The sequence below is a fragment of the Mustela nivalis genome (assembly GCF_964662115.1).
Source record: "Mustela nivalis genome assembly, chromosome: 6".
Lineage (NCBI taxonomy): Eukaryota > Metazoa > Chordata > Mammalia > Carnivora > Mustelidae > Mustela > Mustela nivalis.
The window spans coordinates 79465349-79478589 of record NC_139025.1 but is presented as its reverse complement, the minus strand read 5'-3'; the positions used below and the strand labels follow the sequence as shown (position 1 = coordinate 79478589).

Here is a 13241-nt window from a genome sequence, read left to right as displayed (position 1 = left end):
ATGTCCAGCACCCTGAAGGACCACAGGAATCAAAGAATCCTCGTTCCCAGAGGGATGTTCAAGGTGAGAAAAGGAGCATTTCCCTCCCTTCGTTTGAGGACAGTCTTGATTGCCATTAAGGTCTAGGAGCTCCTTGGGACTTCATATTTTTCTGAAATGATAAATAATTGCACACATTTAGTTCATACTAGTTTCACTAACACTCTCCAACCACATAAGGCGAATAAAGTGTATTTATTTCCATTAATAGACAATAGATTTAAGGCAGCCACATCTGTGTTTAAATAAAAAGCCCTTTGTTCCCTGAAGCCTCCATTGAAACACTTCGAGATCAACAGTGACTTCGATGTTACATAACCATCAGAATGATCTTTCTCAATAGGCTTCGTCACTATATCATTCTCTCACTCCTTCAAAATCTTCAGCCATTCCCTAGAGCAACAAGACCAAGCAATAAAGCCCCACCTCCTCAGTCTTGCTTACAAAGCCTTTGCCAAAATGGCCTCAAGAATGGGACCTTAGGGACGCCTGGGTGGCTCAGTTGGTTAAGCAGCTGCCTTCGGCTCAGGTCATGATCCCAGTGTCCTGGGATCGAGTCCCACATCAGGCTCCTTGCTCCACAGGGAGCCTGCTTCTCCCTCTGCCTCTGCCTGCCACTCTGTCTGCCTGTGCTCGCTCTCGCTCCTCTCTCTCTGACAAATAAATAAATAAAATCTTTAAAAAAAAAAAAAAGAATGGGACCTTATTATGTCCCATCATTTCCCTAAATCATGCTTAGATTTAGGGATTGTTCATTCATTAATTTAGCTATTCATTCATTCAAACAAGTATACATTGAGGAACTATTACGAAGCATAGATAGTCTTCCAGTTCATAGAGATTCGAAGATGAACAAAGTATTGTTTCTCTCCCCAGTCTGGGCAAGGCTCACTGGAGGGAAAGAGAATAAACAGCAATTAAAGTGGGCACAGTGGGGTAATTATGATGGCTCTTCAACATTGGTACCCTTTTACAAACATTCATGCATTCAATGTACATTCAGTGAGCATTGTGAAAGCACCTAGAGAAACCAGTGGGAAGGCACTGAGTTTGAACTTTCTACTCTAATGGGGCTACCACGGTGAATGAAGAAATAACTCCCACTTCCAGTTTAAAAAAAAAAAAAAAAAGGAAGAAGAAGAAGAAGAAAGGGAAGATGAATGGGGCGCCTGGGTGGCTTAGTGGGTTAAGCCGCTGCCTTCGGCTCAGGTCATGATCTCAGGGTCCTGGGATCGAGCCTCGAATCGGGCTCTCTGCTCAGCAGGGAGCCTGCTTCCCTTCCTCTCTCTCTGCCTGCCTCTCCATCTACTTGTGATTTCTCTCTGTCAAATAAATAAATAAAAATCTTTAAAAAAAAAAAAAAGAAAGGGAAGACGAAGAAAGCATGCAAAGGTAGGTGTAGGAAAGCATGCAAAGGTAGGTGTAGAATAGTCTCTCCATCTTTCTTTAAGCACGCTGTCCTGTGAGAGAAGCAGCATCTAGTCTGGGTGGCTGGAGAGCATGTTAGAAAGCGCTGATGTTCTGTGACCCATGAGAAAGTTCCTGACTCGAGGACCAGCTCACTTGTCCACATAGGTGGGGCTGTGAAAGGGGTAGTGGCAGACTGAGGACAAAGGACAAGCTCATATTCTCTCAAATCTATTTCCCATTTATTTCTCCATGTTTTCTGTTTCCAGTTCTAGGAAAATGGGGAGAGAAGCAGGAGAATTGGGTTGAAGAGACAAATAAATAGCCCTTGTTCTGGGGTCATTTTGTTTCTTTTCCCCGTCATTCCCCCTCCTGTCAGGTGACGTCCAGTCCCTACGAGGACTGAGCGCGAGCTTCGGAGATCTAGGCACAGTGTGCCGTGTGACACTCCTCAGAGCCCCACAACAGTCCCATTCACCTGAAGCCTCCTCTCATAAAAGAGGGCACCAACGGGTTAAGAAAAATGAGAAAGTCCATGAAAGAGTAAGAAGGTACAGGTTGAAAGAGGAAAGGAGAAGGGCAGCCTAGACAGATTCATAGAAATGATAAACTGAAATCTCTTTCCTGTACCAGAGGCTCCAGTCAAACTCCACTTCCCATTTTCTGCACCTGTAGCATTTTCCCACCACTGCTGCATGTGTGAATCCTGTCTTTGCTTTAAGGTCCAGGAAAAACAGTGTCACCTCTTCTCCGGCTCTTCCTCTAATCTGTTGGGTGGAAACAGTTGATCCTCTGAGATTCCTTGGTTTTCTATTAACTCCTTCGAGGGCCCTCAGTATAGTCTACGTCGCAATCAGATCTGACGTACATGTCATTCCCCATTCTTGTCTGTAAGCCTGTCGTTGGCAGACTCCAGTAGCTAGCATACCTTTGTAATCCCCAACAACGCCTAGCCTAACTAGGCTACTTAGACCCTCCAACTTCTCAAGGCCACGAAACTGAAGGTCTTACTTAGCTCAGTCACAGCTCTCTCTGCCTCTAAGTGCCTAACAGCACTCTGTTCTCTCCTGTGGATCCAGAGCTGATACTCACGTCTGCTCTCACTAGACCCCAGATACTGCATTTTTCCCTTCTCATTTCCCTACACCCCATCCACAGTTTTGTAAGTTCTCCCCCTGTGAAACTGTACTCAAATGATCCTAATATGCGTGTGTTGTGATTTTCTTGCTCGAACCCTTACTGATACAGTATTTTGTCAATGACAGAAATTAACTCTTTGTGGGACTACTTTATATATATATATATATATATTTTTTTTTTTTTTTCCTTTCCTTTGTCCTTATGATAAACTAAGAATTGGGTACTTTCAACCTAATTTTACCCTGCAGAGACTCAATAAGGTTAATTTTTTTTTAATTTTATTTATTTGACAGAGAGAGATCACAAGTAGGCAGAGAAGCAGGCAGAGAGAGAGAGGAGGAAGCAAGCTCCCCACAGAGCAGAGAGCCTGATGCGGGGCTCGATCCCAGGATCCCAGGATCATGACCTGAGCCGAAGGCAGAGGCTTTAACCCACTGAGCCACCCAGGCGCCCCTCAATAAGGTTAATTTAAGACTGATCTAAAGTTAAATAGTTTGTGAGGTCTCAATTCAAATGTAGTCTTCTCACAGGAGTCCTTATTACTCGAAATCACCCCTTCCTCCTGAGCTCTACCTTTACTTTTTATCCTTTTTATAACACCATCAGATATTCTCTTATTTGTTGGTATATTATCTACTTACTTTATCCATCATAATGTGCACCTCTGCAGAGACAAGACTTCATTTCAGTCAGGGTCTTACCCTCCGGAACATACTTGATACTGTGTCGAATGAATGAAGTGAAATCTCCTCCTCAATGCTGTAAACCTCCCTTTATACTAGGGGTAGCCTTGGATTATATCCTTTCCATTTGCATCAAGATCTCCAAACCTAGAGTTTAAATCATTCAACTCTACCCACATCAACTCTGTAGGCCCGAAATAGGGAGTCTCAAGTTGATTTGGATACTTTAAGAGAAAAATCAAAGAGCCGACCAAGAAAAAGCAAGAGGTGAGAGAGAGGCGGGGGTGGGGGAGCAGGAGGTGGGGTAGTGCACAAACACTTCAAAGACTGTGGATATTGTACCTTCAAGCAACAACGAAGTAAAAATAGTCCCAATTTAATAAATAAATAACCCTTGTCAAAGTTCAAAGCCAAACAATCCAATACCTTAAAGAAAAAAATCAATTGAGAATAGAGTGAGTATATAGTGCATGTTCTGTAAATACTATACAATCTGTTCCCTTGCGGAAAAGAATTGCCACATGCTCTACTAAATTTACTGCTTTGATTAGAGTATACTTCTATGCAGATTCACATTTAAAATATTTTAAAAATTTGAATGTAAGTATTTCAAATCCGTATGATCTTTCTGTACCCATAAGTAGTCATCACCACCCACCGGACCCCACATCAATTTTGGACTTAGAAAAATTCTTGACAATTTTTGAATTTTGTTCCATAAACCAGTTTCTGTGCATAGAACTGGCCCTGCCTGCTGGACGTCTGCGTAAACTTTTGTTCTGGGCTTTTTCTGTGTAGGAAGGACAGGATTAAGTAAAACTCTCATTTCTCCATCCTGTTGTTAGAGGCCCTTCAAAGTTGGGTTCTCACAGGATGCCCGGAGGCCAGCAGGGAGGAAGTCGTGGCCTGCTATCGGGAAAGTCAGAGGCCTGTCCTGGCAGCCCTCCAAAATAAAGCCGCAAGAAGCCAGATCAAACCACGCACAAACACAAGATGGCTGACAAAGTAGGCCGTAAACCCCTGACCAAAAAAGGAAGAAAGAGCAGGAAGACTTGCTTCTAAGAAATCCCTGCCTCAGGTAAGGACTATTCCACCCGCCTTGTTAACAGCTGTCAATGAATGGCAGAAACCCAAACCCAGGCATCAGCTCTCTCTCTCCAGCTTGCCTGCTCCCACATCGTGAGGGTGTACTTTTGCTTTAATAATGCTTCCTGTCTGTACTGCTCATCCTCTGTGTTGTGTCTGTCCTTGAATTCTTTCTCACGATGAGACCAAGAACTTTCGGGGACACCTCTTAGTCAGGCTAGGTCAAGGTCTCAGGGCCTGGGTCTCCCCAGTCCACTGGGTAACACTCTGTTCCCTGCTCCCCCTGCACATTTCCCAGGGACATCATTGTAAGGACATTCCTGGGAGCTGCCTCGAAACTATAAACTGCTGTTCTCCAGGCTATAAATCCTAAGCCAGGGAACCCAGTACAGTGCCATGGCATGTAAATGGAACTCAAAAACGATTCGGTTGGCTGCCTGCCTGGAGGAATTCAGGGCTTCCTCAAGAGGATAAATAACTTACTCCCATCATGTTTGTTTGTTTGTTTGTTTGTTTTTTCTTCCCATAGAAAGGAAGTCTCTGTTTTGATACTGTTAACTGGGTAGATACCAGGACCGTTGCTCCTTAAAAACTGTTCCTGAGTGAATTCCAAAGGAACCCGAAAGCCCCCCTGGAGTTGGCATGAACCAGCATGATGTCTGGAAAAAAACATGACAGCTTAGAATGAGAAGAGTGCCCCATAAAATGACGAGGAGGGACAGAGACAGGCCTGAGGGACTCTGGCTTTCCTGGGGCAAGGACGCCAGGCACTGCTGAGAGGAACCACTAGTTACAAATAAAAACCAGATGCTTGTAAGTCACAAGATGATACCTCAGCAAACCTAGGTAATGTATACAAAGCTTTGGTTTTATTCTCGTCAGATAGGTCTTTTTGTATATCTAAAATCGTTGTAAACGCCAGAGACCAACTGTGCTCCAGCAACCCCTGCCATCACTGAGCTGTTACCTGGCCCATCATCATTTTTGGAGAAGAAAATCCGTATAGTATAGGTCTTACCGCTAGACCATGGCATCTGCCCATCTCCGCCGGCTGAGTCTAACCTGACTTTCAGTGAGTCTCTGGGCTTATCCATCTGTGTCAGCAGCTCCCGGGCTCTCCTGGTTCTCTAAAGGCAGTTGAACCTACGTGGAGCAGTTGGACAAAACCTGCATAAATATTGTGAATTGTTGGGGATCCGCAGGTCCCTGAGTCAATCTCGCTTATGGCAGATAAAATTTCCATTTCTTTAAGAAAACAAACACAGTGGTATGTTTTGGGTTGTCCTCATATACATTCATTCAATCAAATTCTGCCATCATCTTGAAATGAATGAGTTTAACCGTTGCCCATGGAAACAAAAGTTACAAAATGACATAGGGAGGGGCAGAGAGTGTTACATAGAACATCTAACTCAAAGGGTTTTGTTGTTTTGGTTTGACAACTGTTTTGTTGTTCTGTCTTTGCGGTATGAGTTCCAACCCTCAATTTCCTAAGTAACAAGACCTTGTATCAACCAAGTTCTCACGTGTTTTAAGTGTCCCCTTTTTGAGTTCCAGATGCTGAAGCCAAGGGACCTGGGTTGCTCCATGATCTCTGCCATTAATTAGCCTCTATGCTGCACAAACTTGCTCTTCTCCATAACGTAAACTATCTTCAGTTTCTTCATTTGTTAAATGGGTATGATAATTGTGCATATCCCTCTTAGGGAGATCATGGAGATTAAATGAGTTTCTATATGTAAAGTATTTAGACAGAATTGGCACCAGAAGTACCCTCTCTATATTAGCTATTGGTATTTTGAGTTTTATTATTATTCTGTCTTCATTGAGGAAAGCTAAACCAAAGCTTCTCATTGGGAGGGGAAAATGCAGGCCCAGGGACTATGTGATCATTCTTACAGGTATGGATTTAGACAGCAGAGTTTTGTCAGGGGGCTTCGCTTTTATGATAAATGGATGATGGAGAAGGGAATGTCCTTGAAACTCTGCAAAAACTGTCACAAATGTGAACCTCTTTCCAGTGAAGTTACTTCTTTCTGGATAAACAAGTCAGGCCCCATCCAGTGGAATCACGCTAAGTGCTTTTTTTTTTTTTTTTTTGGTGATAGGAGTCTGAAATAAGCATTTCAATTAGATTCATTAAGACAGTTATTACTTGGTAATTGAATAGCAACAGATTGCAAAGGAACAGTTATTGAGGTCTGTAAGTATGTAGGATAGAAATCTTCTCCTTCTGTAATTCCATCAGCTATAAACCAGTGTAATTAGATTCTTACTAACACATTCAAATTGAAGGGGATGTTGAGGCATATAATTGGCACTTAGGAAGATACCTGTATTACGTTAGGGTGCTTTCCATTTACATACTTATTAAGTGTCAGTTTAAGTTGTTAAGTAATTGCGACTCGTGGACAGTGGTAGGTCAAGTGGTTAAGCAAGAATTAAATTCTTAAACATATTAATAAATTGGGTCAGATGATTTTAAAATATAAAATGCAAGTTTATTGTACCCATAAATTTGAATCAAGACACAGAATATTTCAATGCAACTCATGGACAAATTCAGAACCCTGAATTATTTTCTCAAGTGTAAGAGATTCATTCATTCTCTTGCAATCCCTTTTTGAACAACTACTATTTGTTAAAAAAAAAAAAAAAGCGTGTTACTTGAAATCAGTTTGATAATGGAGATAAGAGAGTTGTATAAAAAAATCCATAATTTGTGACACAAGTATGCTGGGAAAGGAAAACAGAAGAAAAAATATTCTTTTAATATTCTTTCTTTTTCATGGCATACAATCCTCTTTAGGATTTCAATTTTCTACCAGTGATACTAGATATTTCTTTTTCCAAATCAATGTACAAATTTCAGGAGAAGACCCCTATTCTTCATTATTTTTGATGCAGAATTATTACCAGATGCTATGTGCATAGCAAGTTAAATGAAGTACTTATAAAACCATAGATAACTTTTTGTAATGAAAATAAATTTAATTTGGGGGAAGGTACATTTAATGCAGTTATATAAGTTAATGCAGCTATATATAGTAAGCAACCAAATTTTGGATAATCCAGTTTGTCTTTTGTTGAAACCAGTCAGAAGAAAATAGAACTTCTTTTTAAACACAGGAGACTGGTGTCCCAGAAAATCCATAGGGAAATACAAGAAAACAAAAACTATGATGACTGCATACATGCAGCTCCTGAGAATGCTTCAGACTGCATTTACAATGCAGAAGGCTCACTGGATTGATAAGTGGTGCTAGAAAGTACCACTTTTGCTACAACAGTCTCTGGGAAGAAAGAAAACCCAACCATCATCTCTACACCACCAGAACAGCACCCCCCAACACACACATGCACACACACACACACACACACACACACTCACTCACTCACACCAAAAACTAGGACTTGATAATATCTGTTTTTTTATATTTTTCTCATGAGTAAACCTTGCCAGAATGTGTGTACAGATGGCTGAAAGTTCTCAGTGTTTGCAACATTTTCCCCTTTCCTCTCTTTTTAATGGCCTGCATATCCAGGAGAGGACACAGAGGAAGAGGATATGTCTTCTTTATTATTCTGGCACCATTTTGACTTTACTATCAAAACTCTGGGGGTACCACTACCTTATATTTATAAATCTCACTCCTTATCAGGCAGACCAACCTCCCCCTCTCCCTCTGTGTCAGAGACACCATTGTCTCTCTCATCTTTCATGCTCGCTATCACAAGCCTGCATCTGACACTACCGTTTCTCCCCGTCACTGAGAAATAGATGTCAGTAAGGCTTGTCACTTTTCCTTTGCAACGTCTCTAAAGTTCCATCCTCGCTCTCCAAATTGGTTAAATCTTTACCCATGTTTTATCCTGTGTGAAGACATAAAACGGGCTAATGTGACAACTGGAGGGATTTACCTTGAATGTAAGGGAGAATTTCTTGACCATGAAACATTGGAAAAGGCTCCTCAGAGAGTCTTGTAATGTTTAAGAATGACAGACTCACCTTGGACAGGAACCATTTAAAATTTTCTCAAACCCAACTTGACTCATCTGCTCGTTTGTGGCCATTCTCCCCTCCAGGCAGCCCTCACCCCACTCCATCCTTCGGCTCTTATTTTTGCCTTTGTTATTCCCCTCAACCAAGAAAATGGATTTCTCTACTGTTGACACCTTAACATTTCTTTACACATTCCCATGAACTTCCCCTCAAGAGTCAATTAACTGACCATTACAGTAGAAACTCATATTTATGAAGCATTTACTAGGAGCCAGACAAGGTCACAAGCACTTTGCATATATTATCTTATTTCATACCATAACCATCATATAAGGCCAGAGAATACTATTGTCTCATTTTCCAAGTTGGGGAAATGAGATTGAAGTTAAAAAACTTGTCCAAATTCACATGGCTAATAAGTGGTAAAACAGGGATTTACACCTCGGAAGTTTTCTTCCTAACAACCACAGCGTAAAACAAGTTACTTCATTACATTTCAGGTTTGTTTCTAATAGAGCAGGCGTTTGCTGGTTATCTACTGAGTATTCATCCCCCTCTCATTTCTTAATATTATTCAGGTTCTAATGAAAAAAAAAAAAAAAGTCACTCATCCCCAAATTGTCCTGGTACTTGCGAGAAACTGACCCCACTCACAGCTCTAACAGTGGGCCCTTGTTGGTTGAAACCAGTCAAGGCCTTTCATTTCCTTGGCCATGTAATTTACATAGTGGTGGGCTTGTGACATAGACGTCTAAACTTTAAAAGTCTTGCTGAGAAGGCTGGGACAGAATCGGTTTCCCTGTTGCTTAATGTAAAACAGCAGCGTGATGCTCTGCTTGCTACAGACATTCATCCTGTGACCAAAGGAAGAACCAGTCCTAGGATCAATGTACCATCCAGGAAGCAGCAGAGAGCTATTGGAAGAAACTGGTTGAGCTGTGTTGAAGCCCCCTCAGCTTCCGGAGTTCTTGTTATATGGACCATATGTGGAACACCATATATGGACCGTTATACTGCTTAAGTCATTTTGAGTTGGGGTATTTTAAAGGTAAAATTGTGTCCCATTTGCCTAGAACAGTCTGAGTTTATACCCATTTTCCCAGAATAATTATTAGTGATGTCTTCTTTCACTCTTAAAGTACTGTAGTTTGGATAATAAGTCCGTGGCCACTCAAATTTTTCTATAACTTGAAATCACAAGTTCTAACAATCCCCTTCAGTTCTTTCTCAGTCAGACTTTTTTTCTTTCTTTCTTTCTTCCTTTCTTTCTTTTTCACTAATGTCCATTTTTTTCTCTTTTGGACCTTTTTTTTTTTTTAAAATTAACATATAATGTATTATTTGCCCGAAGGGCACAGGCCTGTGAATCATCAGGCTTACATAATTCACAGCACTCACCAATGTCCATCACCCAGCTACCCTTTCCCTACCCATCTGCCCTTCCCCCAGCAACCCTCAGTTTGTTTCCTGAGATCAAGAGTCTCTTAATGGTTTGTCTCCCTGGTCCCATCTTGTTTCATTTTTTCCCTCCCTTCCCCCGCCCTGTCTCTATGTGTCTCAGAAATACAGTGCAACTTATAGCAGCAATGTCCACAATAGCCAAACTATGGAAAGAACCTAGATGTCCATCAACAGATGAATGGATCAAGAAGATGTGGTATATATACACAATGGAATACTATGCAGCCATCAAAAGAAATGAAATCTTGCCATTTGCGACAACATGGATGGAACTAGAGCGTATCATGCTTAGCGAAATAAGTCAAGCGGAGAAAGACAACTATCATATGATCTCCCTGATATGAGGAAGTGGTGATGCAACATGGGGGCTTAAGTGGGTACAAGAAGAATAAATGAAAGAAGATGGGATTGGGAGGGAGACAAACCATAAGTGACTCTTAATCTCACAAAACAAACTGAGGGTTGCTGGGGGGAGGGGGTTTGGGAGAAGGGGGTGGGATTATGGACATTGGGGAGGGTATGTGTTTTGGTGAGTGCTGTGAAGTGTGTAAACCTGGTGATTCACAGACCTGTACCCCTGGGGATAAAAATATATGTTTGTAAAAAATAAAAAATTATATAAAAAAAAAAAAAAAGAAATACAGTGCAACTGGACGTGAAAAGATCAGAAAATAATTAAAGATCTCTTGATAAGTGGAGCATGGTCACTTTGACACATCGAATTCCTGAATCTCTCTTGCTTTTGGCCAGCTAAGAACCAGTCTCCTCACGCACAAATATAATGAAAAGGCCATCTGAGGATCTAGGATCCAGTAAGCTCCTGCCTCTTGCAAGCCATACCTAATCTCAGCTGATCACTGGTCACGATCATCACCGCCATGAATCTAGAAGCAACTCACCCACATTCACTTTGTCAGCAGGTGAAGATTAGTCTATTTCTTGCTGTTCTATAAACAGTCAAATGCAGCCCTGAGAACAGAAAGAACTATGCATCACTGAACATCATATCGATGCCCCAGCATAGCACATCAATGCCAACACCCTGGGAGCCAGATTGGAAAGGTGTTCTTGGCATCTGACTCAGAGCTACAGCAACATACTGACTTAACCATGGATCCCAGCAAGCAAGGAACGCTAATTTTAGCAGCGGAAGAAAAAGAGAAAGTGAGAGAAAAAAATAGCTCTAATGGAGAATATTAATCACAAACTTTTGAGTTTATATCCTGAAATGCAGCACTGTCTTTAGGAATTGCAACTCGGGAAAGAGAAAACATAATGGTTTCAAAGGAAAAGTAAGGAAAGATTAAAGTACCATAATTATTCATGCATTTTCCATCATTGACTATTTCCCTCCACTCAAATTCTATGAAAAAAAAAAAAAAAAAACCAACCCTGAAAATATTCAACTTTTCTCCTGCTTTATCTTCATCAGCTAACCTTTTTAAAAAGCTTTTAAAATAGCAGTTATTGCAACTTGTAAAGTAAAGCTAACAGGATACCCTGACTGGGCAGAGAATGGGGCTCTAATATTTTGAGTGACTCTCTTCACATATAGTAATTGTACCTATAATTGCTGGGTAGAGTTGAGTCAACTTGTCTAATGAACCTGGTTGGCATCATGAAGACTGTACTTCTGGGGGCCCCAAAATGTCTGCACCCAGTGGAAAAGAGCCTGGTGAGGGGGTCAGATAAGGAACAAGGCCTAGTTCTTGGGACAGAATGGGAGTTCTGAGCACAGCTTCGAGGTGCCTGGAAAAATGGTCCTTATCCAAGGCTCCAGGATCTATATAACAGACTAGTCCCCGACTTAGTGAACTAAAACATTAGCCATTGTATACGGGTCAGTGGTTGGCTTATTTCTCTGCATGATTAGCCTGTGGTATTTGGCCAGTGACTAGGCTCATCTAGAGGGGCCAGAGGCTTCACTAGCCTGCCTGGGGCCTGGCCACAGTGGCTGGAGGCTGGACTCAGTGGGGCCCACCCCTTCTCCACCCAGGTTTTCCAGGAGGGTGTTTGGATTTAGATGACGGGGGGGCCGTGCCCCAAGAGGTCACGGTAGAAGCGCAAAGACCAGACACAGATCCAGTGTACATTCCCCTCCCCTGCACTCTCCGCCCAACGCAGGCCCGCCAGACTCACAGGGAGGCAACTGGGCCTGCTCTCTGTGGAACGGGCATCAGAGAGTTTGCTCACATCTCCAATCCATCCCACCCAACTACTCACAACCAGTGTGTGCATGTGCGTGTGCGTGTGTCTGTTTATGGACGGTAGAAGAACAGATCTCCAAATACTTGAGGGCTACTCATGTCATCTTATGCTGGGAACCTTACTCTTTTTCAAGGCTAGAAGTAAAGTCATTGTCTCCCCTTTTTTTCTGAAGGGGCTGCCCTGCACACAGCGGGCACATCCCTTCAGACCTCAGCTAGGTCCCCGCAGCCCTCCTGACTGTGCAATACAAGTGCCTTCCCACCTCAGACCTGGATCCCTGAGGAGCTGTTCCTGCGTGGGCTGCTGGTGGGTAGGGAAGAGGAAGAGGGAAAGAGCCGTGTTACTAGTTCCAGTGGTATTTTGAGACTCAAGCTGAATTTCTGCAGGAAATCCTGTCTTCTACCCTCCACATTCCTGGCCCCACCCTCCCCTTCCCATAAGGATTTCGGGTCCTTAAGCGCCAGGTAGCATGCCAGTTCCCTGGATGTTTTGACATGGAGAACAATTCGTTTTCAATTTCTACAGGATTCAAGCAACAGAAAGAGGGCCAAGAGTGGTGTTCTAGAATCAGAACTGTCCCTTCCTAGAAACCTCAGGGCAGGACTGCCGAGTCTTCATGAGACAGAGTACAAGTTTAGAAAGCAGTAGGATGAATCATAAAGACCAGTTACCCTGGAAATGGGGCGGGGTTGGGGTAACACAGTTAAATGTGTGAGGGGCTTGCAGCGATTGAGATCAAATTGCTTGTGTTCCCTGGCTGGAGAAACCCGAGATGGGCTCGTTATGTAGGCGGACCTTTTTTTTTTTTTTTTTTTTTTGTCTTTTCCTTTTCCTCTTCTTTCCTTTCTTATTTATTTTCTTTCCTTTCTCTCTCTCTTTTAGTGAACAGAATTAAAATAAAACATCAGCTAGCTACTGACATCTGAATTAGCAAAAAGAAAAGTAAAAACAGTAGCAGACTGTTACAAAGTTATTATTTCCTTTCTTCCTCCTTTACCTTCTTCCCCACGTGGACAGTGTGTGTTTCAGTCCCAACTGGAGGTGCAGGAGGTCCTCCTGAGCTCCAGTTACAGGCTTTTGAAGAGGTCCCTGGGGCATCCACAAAGTGCTCCTGCTTCAGGCTAGAAAGGACTTGAGCACCCCAAGACCCTTTCTTCCCCTGGGTCCTAAGTGCATAAATTAAACCTGAGACTTGAAAAAGATGGAAATTTTAA

At 42.3% G+C, this 13241-nt stretch overlaps 1 long non-coding RNA gene across 3 annotated transcripts; it reads right to left on the bottom strand.

The window, feature by feature from the left end:
- On the bottom strand, positions 1-12623 carry LOC309866479. Of its 3 annotated transcripts, none has more exons than XR_014312710.1 (5): positions 12290-12623; positions 10719-10788; positions 5374-5498; positions 2077-2213; positions 843-930 (listed from the first exon to the last, which is right to left on the bottom strand). It is a non-coding gene; the product is annotated as an uncharacterized lncRNA (long non-coding RNA). The 3 variants fall into 3 exon arrangements; XR_014312711.1 differs by having other exon boundaries at positions 2116-2213; XR_014312709.1 differs by lacking the exons at positions 843-930; positions 2077-2213 and adding an exon at positions 1-151.
- Positions 12624-13241: the final 618 nt, after the last annotated feature.